Source organism: Chionomys nivalis, chromosome 15 (genome assembly GCF_950005125.1).
Source record: "Chionomys nivalis chromosome 15, mChiNiv1.1, whole genome shotgun sequence".
Lineage (NCBI taxonomy): Eukaryota > Metazoa > Chordata > Mammalia > Rodentia > Cricetidae > Chionomys > Chionomys nivalis.
The window spans coordinates 38,057,868-38,076,540 of record NC_080100.1 but is presented as its reverse complement, the minus strand read 5'-3'; the positions used below and the strand labels follow the sequence as shown (position 1 = coordinate 38,076,540).

The 18,673-nt window shown below is 45.5% G+C and overlaps 1 protein-coding gene across 1 annotated transcript in view; it reads left to right on the top strand.

The window, feature by feature from the left end:
* The first annotated feature begins 981 nt into the window (after window positions 1-981).
* Elovl7 (ELOVL fatty acid elongase 7) overlaps window positions 982-18,673 on the top strand; it is a 73,003-nt gene continuing 55,311 nt past the window's right edge. The window contains exon 1 of the mRNA XM_057790183.1: window positions 982-1,038. The gene's annotated coding sequence lies outside the window, so the exon portion shown is untranslated. The remainder of the gene's footprint in view (window positions 1,039-18,673) is intronic.

Here is an 18,673-nt window from a genome sequence, read left to right as displayed (position 1 = left end):
CTCAGGGATAGACTGGGTAGGGTGTGTATGTGTGTGGTGGGGTGTTCTGGTAGAAAGATCGATTCTAGTTTTTGTTTTTGCTGTAAAAACAGGAACCTCTAGGCTTACATTTTGCCTTCCTGCTATTACGCTTGATTAGAAATTGTTCCAGTGTTTACTATGATTATGGCTAGACACAGGACTAGACAAATTTTAGAAAAGAAACTGAAAAAAGTCTGGCACACACACGTAGCATCCAGTTTAGCACTTCCGATCCAACAATCACTGCAGGAGATAGAGGCTTGCCAGACTTTGTTCCTTCCCTCAGTTGTGGTTACTAACCATAAAAAAAGTTGCCTGCAGTGCCCTAAAAGCCCCCTGTGACCCCAATTCAATTTCAACAGTTCATCTAATGATAAGAAGGGGGACTGACTGAGCTGGCTCCTATCTGGCTTGTCTTCTCTGGTCGAGGATGGGGCAGGGAAGGGTGCGGGGGGGAGGGGGGGCGATGCATCTTGTTGGTCTGGCTCCTTATTGAAAGGGGCTTCCCATTTCTTCCTCTTTCCCTCTAGCCACTCCCCCGACCCCGCGGGGCCAGTAGGTATTCCTCATTGCAAATTGTCCTGGAATTAATTTCATCAGAGTCACTTATGATGGCAGTTTCCACAGTATTTTGGTTTAGCGTGGGGGTGATCCCCCGCTGATGGCATTCATTCTCAGAGAAAAAAAAAAAAAAGGGCACCCGTATAGCGACGGGAACTGACACCCCGCAGAGGCCAGGGTCGGCCGGAGCCAGGCTCTGCCGGTGGCGAGGGCGACTGCGGGAGTGGCTGGTAGGGCACTCGCACCCCTCGGCGGCACCTGGCGGCGGCGGGCAGGCGGGCCGAGGGCGGTCCCGGGTGACGCGCGGGGCTGGGAGAGCCGGCAGGTGCCACCCCGCGGGCCTCCGCCCCTCTCAGCCTGGTCGGCGGCCCGGGCAGCAGGGGCCGCTGTGTGAGCCTCGCTCGCGCCGCCCGCCGCCGCCCTCCCTCCCGCGCGCGCTGCTCGCCTCCCGGCGCGGTGAGTGAGGGGCTGCGGGGCTTCGATTTCCTCTGGCTGGGGCAAAGTTCTCGGGGGGTGGAGCGGCTGGCGGCTGGGGAAGGGCGTGCGAGCCGAGGGGCCAGAGCCGGGGGCGGTGCGGGAGGGCAGCCGCGGAGAGTCGGGGGCCGCATGGGGCTGGGCAGGGCCTCCCTCCCTCGCTCCGGCCGAGGTTGCCCGCCAGTCCTGCGCGCTGCGCTCACCTGCGCCTCCGGGAGCTCTGCCGGTCCGCACCACCAGGGAAGGTCGTGGTCCCCGGGGCGCGGGGGGGGGCGCAGACGTGCTATGGGTGGGACTCAGGGAGGGAAGACCGTGCTCGACCTTGGACCGGGGAGGTCACTTTCCCTGCCCCCGGACCTCGCCTCCCAGGCGCCTCTTCCCAAACCAGTGATCCCTTCTTCCTGCTTCTTGTGTGCGTCCCGCCTGCCCGCGGGAGCTCGGGGCACTGCCTCTTCGGCTTCGGGAGCAGCATCCCGTCCCGGGATGGCAGCTGCGGGCCAGGGAGGGAGGATGAGTTCACAGCTGTGGAACAGGTCGCTCTGGAGACTGAGTGCCAAAGCCTGTCATTTATCGCTTGAGTGTCGGTGGGAAGTGGGCCTTTCCTTCTTATCAGCCTTCGCTGATTCCAATTTACCGGTTTCAGAGGACCGCCTTTTGGGACAACCTGGGGAACTCGGGGGCGGGAGAGGTAGGGTTCGCTGGGCACCCAGGTCCGGACGCAGTCGGCATACAAACCCCGTTTCCACGGGGAATGCTTTCAGCTATCGGCGATTGTCTATTGAGTCCCCTCCTGTCCCTAAAACACCCCCCTTCGAAAGCCTTTTCATTCAGCCCTGAGCTCCCAAGGTGATCCTTTATTTCACATCTCTCCTGCTTTGAGTTTCTTGCATAAAAGCCATCCTCTCTTTAGTGAGTGCCGCCACTTTCGTACTCCCTGCTTGCTTATTCTCCTAATTTGTAGCTTATCCTCAGGCAGAAATTGTCCCCCCCCCCCAAGGTCATCGAGGACTAGGTTAAAAAAATCCCTGCCCCCTACCCCATTGCAGATGTTTATCTAGTGCTCGGGTCCCTGGCGCTAAATACTTGATGCTGTCACCCTTACACAAACCTGTTAAGTAGATACTGTTTCCAGTTCAGGGTTTGGCCTCCAGCCAGTCAGGAGCTCCTGGCTGCTAGTCTGATGAGCCCGGGAGTTCTCTCCGTTTTTAGTTTTTAGTTTCACTGTGCAGGTTCAAGGATCAGGGTCCAGACTCTCAGTCTTTTGTCCATTTTTCTTATTTGTCTTACTGTAATAGCTAAAACTGGTGTCATGGTCTCTTGATCCCTCTTCTTGTCTCTCTTCTACTGGGTGCGAACGACAGTGGGCCCTGCACACGTGAAGTTTTAACTCTAGGCTGAGCTCAACCCTCTCTTTAAAAGATAGATAAGTAGATTGATTGACAGGTTGATTTCATGTAACTTAGTTTTCAAGTCTACTTAACTTAGATTCAAACTTCGTGGCCCCGTGTCTTTATTTTAGTCTGATATCTGTGAGGACACATTCTAATACTCTGTTTATGTGCTCCGTGTCTTCCCAAAGCTTCTGTAGAAAACGATTTCCAACACAATCAACCTGGTCACCAAGGCGTCTCCTGCTACTACCCCAATCCCAAGCATGGAATCTTTTTTTCAGTTTTCCTGTGATCTCATCTTGCCTTCATCATTCTCAGCCTGCTCCCCACCCCATCTACTCTTCACCAGCCCCCCTCTTTCCTGCTGTGCACACACAGTGGTTGCTTGTCATACAATTCTTTTCTCTTACTGAAATAAGGTCTCGGCCGGGCGGTGGTGGCACACGCCACTGGGAGGCAGAGGCAGGAGGATCTCTGTGAGTTCGAGACCAGCCTGGTCTACAAGAGCTAGTTCCAGGACAGGCTCCAAAGTCACAGAGAAACCCTGTCTCAAAAAACAAAAAAACAAAACAACAACAACAAAAAAAAAGAAAAGAAAAGAAAAGAAAGAAATAAGGTCTCCTGTTTTCCAGGCTGGCCTGAAACTCACTAAGTAGCAGAGGATGACCTTGAACTTCGGATCCTCCTGCCTCTACCTCTGAATTGCTGTGATTGTGTAGGAACGAGTCAACACTGCCAGTATAATAAGTCTGTGCTGGAGAGGGAACCCAGGGCTTTATCCAAGCTAGATCAGCATTCTACTAACTGGGCCACAGTCCGCAGTCAATATGCATTTCAACTCTTGCTTGTCTTCTTTTGTGAGTGTAAGTGCTTGCTTTCTGTGAGGAGATCCCTAGCAACCTAAGACATTCCATTGTCAGACCTTATGTCTAGTAGTTGCTTAAGAGATGTTTGTAGAATACAGTGAACTAAGATAGCACTGGTACAGTGCCTTGGTGGGAGTAGAAATTAAGCCAGTCTTACAGGACACTCATAATTCTGCCTTGGTAGGTGTGTATTGCCACACTGAGGTACCCAGTCATCCTCACTGATCACGGCATCTCCTGGTGTGATGTAGGAGCCAATCATATGGGGACTATGATTTCAACACAAAATAGGAAGCAACAGTAAGCTTTTTTAAAATAATCTTTTTTAAATTGAAAATACAGCACACACATAAAAGCGCACCAAACATCAGTGAGCAGGTGAGCAGGGGCTATATTTAGGAGTAGAAGGTCTTATTCTGTCAGAACACAGGAGACTGCAGTCGGGACAAACAGGAATTTTTTCACAAGACATGTGGGTCTGAACGAATCTGGAGAGGCCAGGCCAACAAAGGATTGGCTGTGCGTGGTGAGGTTTGATGTGAAGAGAAAAGACCGAAAGGTACCCCCGAAGCCATGGCACCTTGAGGTGAGGATGGTGACACCAGGAGACAAGGGGAAAGTTCAAGAAGTAGGGTTTTCCCCTCATTCAATTGTTGACTTTCTATGCTGTACCTCTTGTGCCAACATCCATTTTAAGATAGAGAAGGACGATGCTATTTAGGGCCACTGTAAATATGCTAGCAGATCAAATTGAGAAACAGCCTGGAATTTAATGATTCATATCATATGCTATGGAATGTACCATAAGCTGATCTTTAGAGGGGAGCATTTCTTACATGTGTTTATGTGAGTCATTCAGGGTGGAGCACTTCAAACTTATTGAAAAGTTGAAAACGTCTACAAATTTGGCAGATAAAAGACAGATCGTCTAGAGACAGCGAAGGTGACACACACCTGTATGTGCCCAGCTTTTGGGAGGTGGAGGCAGGTGGATCAGAAGCTCAATATCATGTTTAGCATCACAATGAGCTGGAGTTTGGCCTGGGCTACATGGGACCCTGTTCAAGAAAACTTTTTTTTTTTTTTTTTTTTTTTTTTTGTGGAAGTTTAGAGAAGTGAAATTTCCAACTCTTCCTCATAACTGATACAGACTGATTAAAAGCACGTGTTAATTAACACACTGGCCTACGGGAAGTAGCCTTTTTAGAAATGTTAGGAGTAGGTGTTCCGCCACACACAGGGCTTGAGTGTTATGGGAATGATAGAGTTCCACAAAGAACACCAGATGCCTGTGAGGGTTTTGAAAGGGGAACACAGATTGAGGGGTACACTGGTTGAGGGAATGTAAAAGCTGGTATACGGAAGTCAGTCTAGAGGTCCTTAAAAATTAAAAAAAAAAATAACTAGCATATGATCCAGCTATACCTTTCCTGGACATGTAACTGAAATTCCAAATCAGCATCCACAGAGATGCTTCCACATATACATGTTTATGATCATCATGGTAGACCATGAGGAGGGTGGGAAGGGGGCCAAAAGAGAGGGTAAGGAAATACATGTGACATGAAAGCAGAAGGGGAGCAGGGAGAGAAGCAAGACTGAAGATGGGCACACACGGCTTCCACGTGTGTTCTGGGGATTCAAACTCAGGTCCTCACGCTGCACTGCAAGTGTTTTCTTTACCCACTGAGCATCTCCCTAGCACTTGTATGATAGACTAAAGCGGAGGAGGTAGAGGTGCACGCCTTTAATCCCAGCACTTGGGAAGCCGAGGCAGGCAGATCTCCGTGAGTTCGAGGCCAATCTGGTCTACAAAGCTATGATTTCCAAGACAGGCTCCAAAGCTATGAAGAAACCCTGTCTCAAAAAACAAAAACCAACAAAAAAAAAAAAAAACAAAACACAACATTAGTAGAACAACATGATCAGAAATAACACAACACAGACTTGTTCCTTTTAATGTAAGGCACAATGCCAAACCTGGACAAACTTGTGGTGTTTCACAAGTTACGGACTGAGAAAACATTTGTCTTCCTGTCAGACAGAGTGGCTGGCCAGGTGTAGAAACCTGCCCAGGGTGGTGTAGGTTAGAGGGACAGTGTAGTAAACTGCTGTCACACACAGGTCTGGTGGGGCAGGGCAAACGGAGACAGACTGATAGCTCTCGGGATTGCAGAAGAGTTGGGCAATGGAGAAATGGGTGGTGTATGGGACATGAGATCCAGGGAAAGAAAGCGCAGTTCTAAGAACTGGAATGTGTGTGTGTGTGTGTGTGTGTGTGTGTGTTGTTCATGCCTGTAAACCTGAGGCTGATATGGGTTGTCTTTCTCAGTGTTACCCATTAGGAATACTTTTGCATAGCTACAAAAGAGGGCCCAAGATGAGGTTGTCTAGTCAAGCAGGGGCAAGGTTTACTGAAACCTCATTTTGACCTACTGGATATTCTTTTATTTCATCCTATAGTTGGGGGTGGTGGTGGTGGGGGTGGTTCTGGAAGCAGGTAAGGGACAGGACCTGTGACGATTGTGTTTGTAACTCAGCCATCTGGTGTTTGACACTTTGGCATTGTGAACCGCTCCTATACAGGTTCTGTCTCATTCCCTATCTGATTTGGACAGGGCAACTGTCTTCATTGTTTATATTCCCTGCCTGGCTAACAGTCAGCTTGTGTATAGATTTTGGCATAGAAAATGGAGGGTATGAGCATCCTTTGTACTTCGGTGCCTACAGGATGCTCAAATTTAAATTTAAATTAGAGGCGCATCTAAATTAGAAATCTCTATAGACAATTACGAGGTGCAAATTTTGGTCGTTTTGCAGGCATTGGTTTTAGCTGCAGAGAAACACTTTGTGTTCATTCTCTCACAAACCTTCTTAAGCCAGCAAGGTCTACACAGGGTCCTCGTGTTGCCTACGGGCACAGGAGGAGAGCAGGAAGGGTGTTGCGGTGACTTTAGGAGAAGCTTGCCGCAAGGTTTTGAACCCAAGTCCATCTACACATTCAGTTCTTCCCACGCTGCATAGCAGCTCTGCTGGGTTGATATAGGAAGCGATGTGGGAGGATGATACTATCATTTTGACAAGGAGTAGGGCAATCCTAAAAATAAATGCAGGGTAGACTTTCAGGTCAATGGCAGGAAGGCATGACCCAGCAACAGAGCGGCTTCAGTAGCTCAGAACATTCTTCAGTTCCCTCTTCTTCCTATCTCAAATGCCATTGTAATTTGCTTGGTGCTTTTAGAATTAAACGACGTGATAAGCACAGATCAGAAAAGAAACGGTGCTTGTTCCTTAAGCATGACTTCCCTTTGGCTTATCCGGGGCTTCTCTGTCCCTCTTCTTACCCATTTTCTTGTGTGTTTTTGGATAGACAATGGAGGGTAGGGTCTTGTGGCCCCAAGAGATTTAGGTCTGAAAGATTTACTACTGCCCCTAGTGTTCACTATGTATTCAAATCCTGCACCTTATTATCCGGCTAGCACAGGAGGTTGGCATCGCCCTTCACCCTCTTACCTGAAACTCTAGCAGGTGCGGCAGTAACCTGAGGGAAGGCGGCCAGAGTGACTGATGTTCCTAGGAATCTGGAATCCAAGTGCTGAGTTTTCAGGAGCTTGGGGTGTGCATGTACAGAGTGTTTTAAACCAAGGTGCAAGAGCCAATGTTTACTTTCAAAGGAAAAAACATGAGGTAAATCATTTAACATTAGATATAGTTAGTGTTTTTTACTTTTTAATGTTAGATTGCTCATGTCCAATTGTCATTCCTATAGGTAAAAAAAAAATGGTTGGATGTTGCCAACTTGCATGTGGTCTTCCCTTCAGAAAAACAAAGTAGTTGTATAGAGACTCTAATCTGATCGGACTATAGGACCTCCTTTCACAGACTGGGCAGTGCCCGAGACTCAGGAACAATCTCCCAGTAACATGTACCAGTCGGGCTGCTGGATTATTTGCTCAACAGAAGTATATGTTTATTATAAACCCTTTGATTCCAGATACACTTGTGGTTGCGATAGATAATATAAGTGAGTGTGTGGAACGGATAGAGCTTAAGTTCAGCAGGAAAGAGTATTATTGTTTTGGCGAAAGGCAAATTGAATTCTTTGGAAAATCCCCACAAAAGTGAGCGTCTAAAAAATGTGGTCAGGAAAACCGTAAGAGATCAGAAAAGAAAACTGTAGAAGAAACAACAAACAAAAGGACTTGAGAGCTAATACCCTGTGCTTACCTTACGAGCATTGTGTTGTTTTAGCATTTTGATTCCACTTAGAAAATGAAAACTGGAAATCAGAGAAAGTAAAGTCTGGGTATGACTTATACCAGAAAAATGTTACTCAGCAGCTCATCCTGAAGGAAGGTCTTGGGGATGTTTTAAAAGAAAATAGGGAAGTTGTACAAATATATATAGTTTATGCTAAGGAAAATATTTATGTTATAATAAAAATTGTAAAGTAGTCACCCTGACAACTATAATAATAATAATAACAATAATTAATTAATAATTAACAATAATAATAGTCGACCAGAAGCTGCTTTCTGTAGTTACTCATGCCACTCTGTAGGACATGGTAAGAACTGTTGACTCTGGAGCTGCTCCATCCACTTGCCTGCAGCAGTAAAGACAAGGGAACTTTGCCATTGGAATCCACCAGCGCATGTGCAATCTTCGCTGCACAGCTTCCCATCTTGATGGTATACAATCAACTTGTACTTCTTATTCTTAATCGGCCTTTTGGCATCCATATGGCATTTAAATCCACTTTTAATAATGCGAGCCAATACGTAGAACTTTGAGCTGTGTCCTATCTGCCATAAGTCACCCACAGGAGCGTGGAGAGCAGAAACACACTCTAGATGACCTGATAAAGGACATCACAGCTGTGTGTCACCTGATAATTGCCGAGTGCTACTATTGTGATAAGTTGAAAGGGTAAGATATCACTTCTTCTAGTTCCAGATAATATGGAGGTACAGCCATTTTTCCTAAGGCATTAACAGGTTAGTGAACAAAATCCAACTTATAAAATCAGAAGAAAAAAGTACACATTACAATAACACTTACTGAGCACCAACTCTGTCAGGCTCCCAAGGCCACAGGTCTAGTTAGCTGGGAGAAGAGTCTCTTTCTTCAGGGTGGAGCCCAAGTGCTTTTCTAACTTATGGTCCGTTCTTCTCTGTGACGCTGACCCTGAGTGTGCCCTTACACTGAATTATTTTTGGTGTTGTTCTTAAATTTCCCAACTCCACTCTGGTCTACAGGTGACATTTCTTACTCCTACAGACTTTCCTGTGGAATGTGGATGGGGCAGGGCTATGCTTCCCTCCGTTCACAAGTAGGGAAAGTGTCGCTGAGGTGGAGCGGTGACTACTGAGTCCTGAGTCGCCCATGAATCACAGCTGGACGTGTTAAAGGAAAATGTGCAGCTTTGGGATCTAGTGCAAGCCAGGGCCCTTCTCTTCCCCTCACAATGCTCTTCCTTTCCACAACCTCTGACCTTAGTACTGAAAGTTGTCCCTTTGAGTGACTGTCCGAGTGTCTTGTTGGAGGTCATATCTGTGAGATTGGTAGGAGTGAGGTTTAATAGTGTCAGCTACTGTGTGTTCCCTAAAAATACCTGTTCAACTTCAACACTGATGTCACCTCATTTTATCAGCGGACAGGAAGAACAAGGGGGACTTGTTGACTAGTTCATCCACAACAGGCAACGGCATATCAGCTGTTCAGTCCTTGTTTTTTTTTGTTATTGTTGTATCATTTTGTTTTGAAGACAGGGTCTCGTGTAACCCAGACTATCCTCAAAATCTCTGTGTAGTCAAAGATGGTTTGGAACTTTGGCTTGTGCCTCCGCAGCCTGTTAAATGCTGCTTTATACATGGTGAGTAAGTGCTCTACCTGCTGAGCTACACTTCCAGTCCTAATCTGTGCCCTTAATCCTAGAAACTAAGAGTCTAGGGCTCCAAGATATTTAAAGGATTTTCCCCAAGGTCTCCTGAGTGGTGGGTGGCCGACCTTGGTCTAGAATAAAAATACTCTGAAAACTATATATTCTATCACTTACTACATATACCTGAGTGTCTGTTTTCTGAAATATAGAAAACAAGTATTGGGGGATATATCTCATAATTTATGAATAGTAAGATTATAGTTTGCATATCACTGCATAATTCACATTCTATTTTCTTCAAAAAAGCAGTATCTATAATCACACGATGACCCCAGCATAGATGGAAGGTCAATTTAGGTCATGTTCTTGTGATCACTGAAGCAGTAAATGGGCGCTCATGTTGAGGAAGGTGCTACAACTCAAATGATTGGGGTGCTGGTTGTTTTAAAGCAGAAACTGTAAGGTACTATTTCCAAGCCACCCCTGGGAAACTGAGATTTGTAAGTAGGTCATATAAAGAGAATCTTGACTTGTTTTAAATGATATTCTTCATCAGATTTGCTGAAGGCTCAAAGACGTTCTTCAAATGAGTAATGATTCTTAGTAATTTACATAGGGCATTGATGAAGTGATAATTCTCTTATGGGTGTCAACAAAGGTGAACTCTTTGAAAGAATTTCTCCAAGGGCCTTAAGACTGGGTTAATTAGCTCTAAAACTCTTAGCAGTAAGTACTGTAGAGTCTCCCAAATTTGATGTTGGTCAGTAGATAGCTTGGGAAGGCCCAGAGACACACTAGAACACACAGGATTTGTGCATAATGTGATCTCTGAGTTGGAGTCCAGCAGTACCCCAGGCTGTTGATTTAAGAGAGTCAGAAAATAATATATGTAAAATATTAAGTAAAACCTAGGTGACTGTGAAAGGATTAGCTTTAATGTTAGTGTTGCAATTAGGCATTTGTAAGCCACCTACATCAACCTTATCTATGTCAAGGACTGCCAATCTTGCATCATGATAGTTGTGTGTGTGTGCACGCGCATGTGTGTGCAGGTGCATGTGTGTATGAGAGAGAGAGGGGGGAGAGAGAGAGAGAGAAAAAGAGAGAGAGAGTTCTTATTTACTCATTCATTGCAGAGGGGGATTTAATTTTAAAACTCTGCTTTGTAGTGTGGTAGGAGTGACGGGCTACGGTCCTGGCACCCAGCCGCCCGCACGGCTAGCTTTAACAGAAATAATTACACAGAAACTATATTCTTTTAAATACTGTTTGGCCCATTAGCTCTAGCCTCTTACTGGCTAGCTCTCACATCTAGATTAACCCATTTTTAATAATCTGTGTACCACCACGAGGTGATAGCTTACCAGGGAGATCTTAACCTGCGTCTGTGTCAGGTGGGAGAATCATGGCGACTCACTGACTCGGCTTCTTTCTCCCAGCATTCTGTTTAGTCTACTCCGCCTACCTAATTTTCTGTCCTATCAGGGGCAAGCAGTTTTTTTTATTAATTTACCAATGAAAGTAACAGATAAATACAAGACCCACCTCCATCACTGCTTGCCCGTTAGCAAATGTCTTCATGACACTTTTATACATACTTTGTTTTGGTGATTTCCCACCTTTTCCTCAACTCCGCCTCACCGTTCTCATCTCCAACCAGACCCTTCCACTCTAGGTATGATTTGAAGGTGCCCCCCCCCATTACCCTAATTCACTAAGAAAAAAATTCTACTTAAAAAAAGTTTGGATTTTTTTTCTTTTGAGGGGAGATAGATCTTGTATGTAGCCTCGGTTGACCTCAAACCCTAAGATCCTCCAGTCTCTGCTCCTCAAATTTTGGTGTATTGCAGGCCTGAGTCACCAAACCTGACTAATGCTTCTACTCTTGAAACATTACGTTCATATTGACTTGTTATATGCAAGTCGCTGGGCACGTGAAAACCTAGAGGCAGCCACGAGTTCTCATTATCTTGTTTCCACGTTCAAATTAGCAGCATTCATGTTAGCTCTGTCCACAAATTATATGCTGGATCCACCCGTTGCAATAAGTTATAAATCCTACTGCCTTCCTACGAGCCATCTCTGCCAAGAAACAAAATTAATTTTTAAAAGCCTAAGTGAGATCATGTGGCTGTGGTGCTTAAAAGCTTATGGCAAGAGTTTTGGTTTCTCAAGACAGTTCTGGAGATAGATGGTGGTGATGATGGCAAACCAGTGCGAAGGAATTCAGTACCAGTGACTTGTGTATTTAAGGACGGTGAAGATGGCGAATTTGAGTTATATGTCTATATTTAAAGAAGTGAAAAAATCCATACTTTAAACTAACAGCCTCTGAAGCTTTCCTCTTGCACATAGACAGAAAGCTAAGCTCCTCACTACTGAGGGAAGACCCCACCTCCAGTCTCTATACCAGCAAGCTTAACTCTTCCCGTTTGCAGGAAGACCCCACCTCCCCATCTCTGTGACATCACACATCACTCTCCCTACTGCGGGAAGACCCCACCTCCCTGTCTCTGTAGCATCAAGCCTCTCTCTCCCTACTGCGGAAAGACCCCACCTCCCGTCTCTGTGGCATGAAGCTTCACTCTCCCTGTATTCTCTCTGTACTCTGCCTCCGCTCACCTGACAGGGTTCATTCCTGCCACCCTGGCATTTGTCTTTGTCCTTGTCTCCCTCCAGACCGCTCAGCCCCCATAACTCTCCAGTCCCTCCATCTGACTACCCTCAGCTCTTGTAGACCTCTGTCCTCCTTACCCTGTCACATTACAAACGTGATTCCCTTCCTTCCTAACTTTTGCCTCTGCGGCTCTTATTTATGTGTGTATTTATCTTTGCTTATGTGTGTGTCTTCCCACAAGACCGTAAGTTCCTTGAAAATGGGAACTTAATCTAATCCCAGTGTCAAGAAGGCTGCTTGGCACATAGCAGTTATCAAATTTGTTAAATCAAAGAGTAGAGAGAAGTCCTTTCCTCCGTGACCCTTACAATTTTGGGGAGTCTTGGCAGCCTTGGGTTGAGCTTATTGGCAAAGATGTCAAGGCCCTCTCAGCAGTGCCTCATAGAGAATGACAACCAACTCTGCTCAAAGGGAAATGCTAAATGTAGGTGGAGAGGACAATCTTGGGGACAAAGAATCAGGCAGCCTAGACCTATCAATGTGCTACTGGCTCAGCAAGAAACTCCATCTCAAAAGATTGAGTGGAGAGTGGTCAAGGATGATTTCTGATGTTGATCTCCCCTCCCCCCGACACACGCACACATACACACACACACACGCCCACATATAAATGTACCTGCACCCATACAAGCATGAGTACATATACTACGCATGCACTAAAAATATGGTTACATACACGCTAGCTGTTATTTTCTGACTCAAGGATGATAGAGGGAAATTTCCCCTCCCCCATCTCTCTACTGATCCAAAATAAACATGGGAGAGAATAAAAATATAGCCATATATTAGTAGTCAAGCATGATGCTGCCAAAGCCAAGCTTCAGATGCACCTAGTGTTAGATATCGAGTAACACATTCCCAGAAACACCTGGCTCCTCTGCACCATCTGCTCCCAAAGGGCCCATTATATGCACTCAGTTGTATACATCAATAAGGCTGCCTTGCCAGTCCAAGACTACAGTCTCAGCAGCCTTCCCTAAGCCTCGGTCCATCCTTTCCAGCATAGCTGGGTGTCTCAGTTAGGGTTTCTAGTGTTGCGATGAACCTACCATGACCAAAAGACAAGTTGGGGAGGAAGGGGTTTATTTGGCTCTCGCTTGCATATTGCTGTTCATCATCAAAGGAAGTCAGGACAGGAACTTAAGCAGGGCAGGATCCTGGAGGCAGGAACAGATGTGGAAGCCATGGAGGGGTGCTGCTTACTGCCTTGCTCCACGTGGCTTGTTCAACCTGCTTGTTTACAGAACCAAGAACCACCAGCCCGGGGATAGCATCAGGCACAATGAACTGGATCTTCCCCTCATCAATCACTAATTAAAAAAATGCTGTACAGCTGGATCTCATGGGGACATTTTCTCAGTAGTAATTCCCTCCTTTCAGATGACTCTAATTTGTGTGTCAAGCTGATACAAGATTGGCCAGTACACTGGTGATGGCTACAACTCTCTGCTTCTCACAGATAATTTCGTAAACCTCTCGGCTCATGTTTTCATTAATATATTTCCTAGTGAGTATAAAAAAAAGCCAGATTTATGATACAGGTTTTTCTATAATTCTAATGAAAACAAACCTGTACTTCCAGGTAATCAGTAAAATCAGATCATTTTCTGAATATAATGCATTGATCTTAGAAATATGGAGAAAATCTAACAAAAAATAAATTAATAAAGTGAAAATATTGTAACTTAACTTAAAAAAAAATGAAAAAATGCTGCCCATAATCCCTTCAATCAGAAATAACAATTTCTAACATTTTGGAAAATTGCCTCCCGGCCTTATATAGCCATTTTTTAAAGTTGTTGAACTTTTACTTTTTGATCTCAGACAAGATCTCACTGTTAGCTCAGGCTGGCCCAGAACTGGCTATGTAGCCCAGGCTGGCCTCAAACACATGGATCCACCAGCCTCAACATGGAAAGTACTGAGGTGCACTCCACCAATATGCCTGAGAAAAGAATAATGTAGATGAATATCAAATATTTAAAGGCTAAAGCAAAGGCCTTACAACATGAGAGTTTTATTTCTTCCTCAAGAAAAATATTATGGAAGTCTTCCAACGTGATTAAATAGAATGATAAAATGGACTAGATGTATCATCGCCTCGACTCCAGGGTAATCTTGTTTTACCTGTTACACTTTATCTCTGAAATCTAAGGGTTTTAAAAAAATACAATAGGGATATCACACCCAAGAAGTTTAAGATAATTACTCAATGCCAAAAAGCACGTAAGCAACAGAAAACATGGACAAAGAGGGGTATGCAGCCTGCTTCACAAACAGCCAGATTAGCTTCATCATCTCCAAACTCTCAGTGCATTGGGAAACCTGAAGGAGTTGGGTAGGAGAAAGGTCAAGGAGGGGAGGGGGCCTTGGGCGAGGGAAGCTGGGGTTTAAGCCTGTTGCACCTGTTCCCTAAGCAGAGACAAACAGAAAGGTTAAGCCTGTAGTAGCCTTTGAACCCAGACCTGGTCCCAGGGAAACTTGGCTGAGGGAATCTCTAGCTGAGACTTGGGACGTCCATGTTCTCTTCCAGTGTTCTCTTCCAGAATACCCAGGCAGGCAACAGGCTCACTTCTAGAATTTAGTCTTCTAACTAAGGTGGTCTCTTCTGAGCAATGTTTTCACGATGGCCTTTTAAAGAGTATAGGAATAATTGAACTATTTCAGACATCACCATGCTATGTTGGATAAAACCATACAAGGAAGGATGCCTTCCTTGTCCTTTACTAACCAATCACCCAGAAGGAAAATACGTGGTACTTGTGGATCCTCCATAAATTGTCTAAGAAGAACATTTTCTGTTTCCCTATAATGAGATTTGTAAAGATTTGCCATAATCACTGCTACAGGGCAGGCCTTGTTTTGATCTTAATTTCAGTTTCTGAAGGCACATATAACCAAAGCCTATAAAACGCCACTTTCTATATCTTCCCAGGTAAACAAGGGAATGTGACATGTTCCCTTGTTTCTGCTAAGTGGCTGCGTTTAGGAATGTATTTTAATGACTGACATATATGATGTGTGTGTGTAAGGAGTAGAAACTAGTCTCACTTTAAAGGGGTCACGGGATCTGGGGACTGAGCTGACTTCCCTCAGTTGCTGGGTGCCACATTCTCTAAGAACTTACTTCCATGGAAAAATGAGTCCAAGGCCTCGTCCACTTTGGACGCCTCTCTCAGGGTTAATTTCCTCTCCCCCACGCCATCCATTCTGTTATTCTGTGCTTCAGTCTGTCTTGTGCCATCTCTCCAGCCCCACACCTGCTGCCACTCTGGAGACTCCAGAATCCCTTCAGGTGCTGGGGTGTGGGCAGTCTAGGTTTTCCTTGTCTGGCCTGACTGATAACCTCTGTCATGGTCCCCACCCACTTTCAAAGCCTATCTTTGCGCTTAGCGGGAAACACGCCAAGAGCCTGTAATTAGGTCTCATGTCCCCTCCACAAGCCACAGCCTCTGGCTTTTCTGCTCTCAGATCTCTGCTTCTCCTTCCTCTTTAGTGACCTTTGGTCTCCACTGTTCCCTTCATCTTCATCTCATTTCCATATACATTCGGCAAAACGACTCTGAGCTAATACTACAGTGGTCCCTGGATGTAATCCAAGTCTCTCAAAGTTTGTTCTTGAAAACTGGATAAAGGAAGAATTGATCAGTTCATGGATTTCAATCTTCCCTACTCACTGACCAATATTACTTAACCCTTTCACTCAGCCACTCTCTACCTTGACTCCATAATCGAATCATTTGTGAACTTTAAAAAACAATCCCATTGTCCATGCTATGCAGAGTGACACACACACTTGTAACCTCAGCGACTTGGGAGGAAGAAGCAGGGATGGGGAGAGTGGAGTCAGCCTACACGATCTCTAAAACAGCAAACGCCATTCAGCTGCACAAAGATGCCTATGGCCAAGGCCAATTCAGTCTGGAATTTTGGCGTGTGACCCAAGTATCAGTATTACTCCGCGTTCTCCAGATGATGCTGTGCCACCAGGAGGATGTTTACTCCCCGTTGCCCCAACAGTGATTCTGTTCTTTCACTAATTTTGAAGCCCTCCTATGGAAATGAAAGAGGGTATTATATATTTTCTCTCATATGTGGAATCTAGATTTAAGTATACATACACACACCCACACATAAATAAATATATGTAACAAAAATAAAAGGCCCCTATCAGCTAAGCATGGTGGTTTAACAGGTTTGTAATCTCAGCACTAGCTAGGTGGAGGCTGAGGCAGGAGGATTAGGAATTCAAATTTACCCTGAGCTACACAATGAGATTTTTATCACAGAGGGGCAGGGGAAGGTCCCTCTACCTAACTACATCTTATAACCTTAAGTATTTGATGTCATTGCCTACTTTGATAAAAACTACTACTTTGATGAAAACAAAAACCAGATTTTGCTGATGAGTTCTCTATAATCATTTTTTGTTTGCATCTCACCGAGCCCTGGTTAGTGCCAGGTATTGGGCACAGAGTGAACAAGAGAAGAAATCCGTGCCTCCTCATGCTGGCAGTCTACAGCTACATGTGTCCAGGTCAATTGGGCAACCCCAGCTTGTGGGAAGCGCTATGCAAGCTTGGCAAGGGGCCTTAGCTCACACTTGGGCTCCAGAAAGCATTCCATTCCTGCCTCCTACTAACTCACTTAGGTCATACCCTTCTTTCCATGTCCCCTTCTCAGAGAAGGAACTCACTGCTGCCCTGGTGGGGGAAAGTATACCAAAAAAACTGAGAGCTAGCCTCGGCTAATAACTGACTTGGCAACCAACCTGTGATGCGTGGGAAAACACCCATCACAAAAATCCAAAACACCAAAACCAAGGGAATGACCTAAACTTGATTTTGCCTATTTTCTCTCTTCTCTAGCTTTTGCGACTATAGACTGTTGAAGGAGGCTGATCTATCCTGTCTTTACATTTGTCTTTGCCTTGGGAGTCAGCCTTCTCTCCCTAACCTAAGCCATAGGTAGAAGCCATTCTACGCTATCACAATGACCTATCTGACACACCGATGGTTTTCATCGCCTTCTTCAGAATTTCCTCACTTCTGTTTTTGTTGTCTTTTTGACATTTCCCATCTCATCTCTGGGATTCTTTCTCCCAGCCCACTCCTTAAATAGCGCTATTCTCCACAGGTCTATCCTTAGGTCGCCACCATGCTCATTTATCTGTTACAGCAGGTTGAATCCACAACAAGGTGTGGCGGTTTCCAAAATCTGCAGACCCTTCATCCCGGCCTTCCTCTTAAATACCTGCCGAGCATCTCCACCTGAATGATGCATAAAGTTGTCACACCGTGGTTTCCCAATGCCCTGCTCTTTCAACCTGTTTCTCTGTCCCTGTTGCTTATCTAATCTGGTGGCCCCAACCTCGGAAGCGTTAGTCATTCTCTCTGGTGACTGAGTCACCAAGCCCATCTGTATTGCTTCATGGATGTTCTTGACGGTGTCCCCGACTGTTACACATACATCTGCACACTGTGCCCTAAATGAGACAGAGTTCTCATTTCTCAGAGGTGGTTGCTGTGAAATCACGCTTACTCTCTCTGCCATCAGGGCCACTCCTAATCGTCTCTCTTGCAGCTGATTGGCCTCCAGCCAAGTCCTCAAGAGTCTGTATCACAGACATTGGCCTGGAGTGAGCGTGGGTTGTCAGTGTGGTGGGAGCTGGAGAACCATGTGGTTGAGCTCTTCCCCACACTGAGCTTCTACACAGGGTTTCACCTTTGGGAAGTCCACACTTCTTCCACAGCATCTTGTCCCACTGTTCAGTTTTGCTCCCTCTCCTCAGGAGGCTTCTCTCTTCTACTACCGGAAAGCCCCCAATTCCAACCCTCCTCAAGAATTAGTTCAGCTCTCATATCTGCCTGCAAAACTTGCTTAAAAAATATTCACATCTTTATTAGTTTATTTGCTGATACTTTTTGGATGCTGCCTTGTCCCATGCAGAAAACAAGGTTTATGATGAGGGGTAAGGTCCTTATATATTAGAGGGCATTACATGAGTGTTTTTCAAACGACTCAAAGTGCTCCAGCCGCGGCGGTGGGCCATTTGGGCTTTTTATCTGTTTGTGTTTGTTTGACCCTCAGTCAATAAATAATCCCATTATACACGATGACTAAGTTAGTTGCACCACAAGTGACTCACCTCACAACTCAGCAAGACCTCAGCTAGTCTGTACCTAGCTCAACAAGTGTTTCACGCTTCCCTGTCCTGGGGATGTCAGGCTTCTGACGGCATCTCCAAACGGGTACCTTTGATTTCTGGACCTGGCTCCTGCCACAGGAAACCGTTTGCACATCCTCCTCACCTTTGACATATGCTGTGATAAGAGCCTTCATCAGGCACCCCCTGCAGTCCACCTGAATAGTTCAGCCAAAGGGGAAACCCAAAGCCTGCTGGGAACTCGATCAGCCATGTAGATAAAACTTTATAGTTATGAGGGGAAATGGAAGCCTATCTTTACGGTGGGTCCTTTTGGGACTCCCGCCAAGGACAGCAGAAGCATGGCGAAGGATGCCAGAAGGCAAGAGACAAGGCTAGAGAGAGCGTAGAGAGCCAGGTGGGGTAAAGTTCATGTGTTCAGCAAACACCTTGTCCGTCACCTGTCTTATCATTCTTTCTTGGCATTGAGATTTGAAGCAAGCACAGGCTTTATTTTCTGCAGGCAGTCTTTGAAGAAACATGGCACAGGGCACAGAATAGCAGGTCAACTTAATCCTTATGAGAGGACATTGAGCAAAATGGAAAGCTGACAAGTCGGGAAGTCTAGTTAATAAGTTATAGCAGCATTCCAAG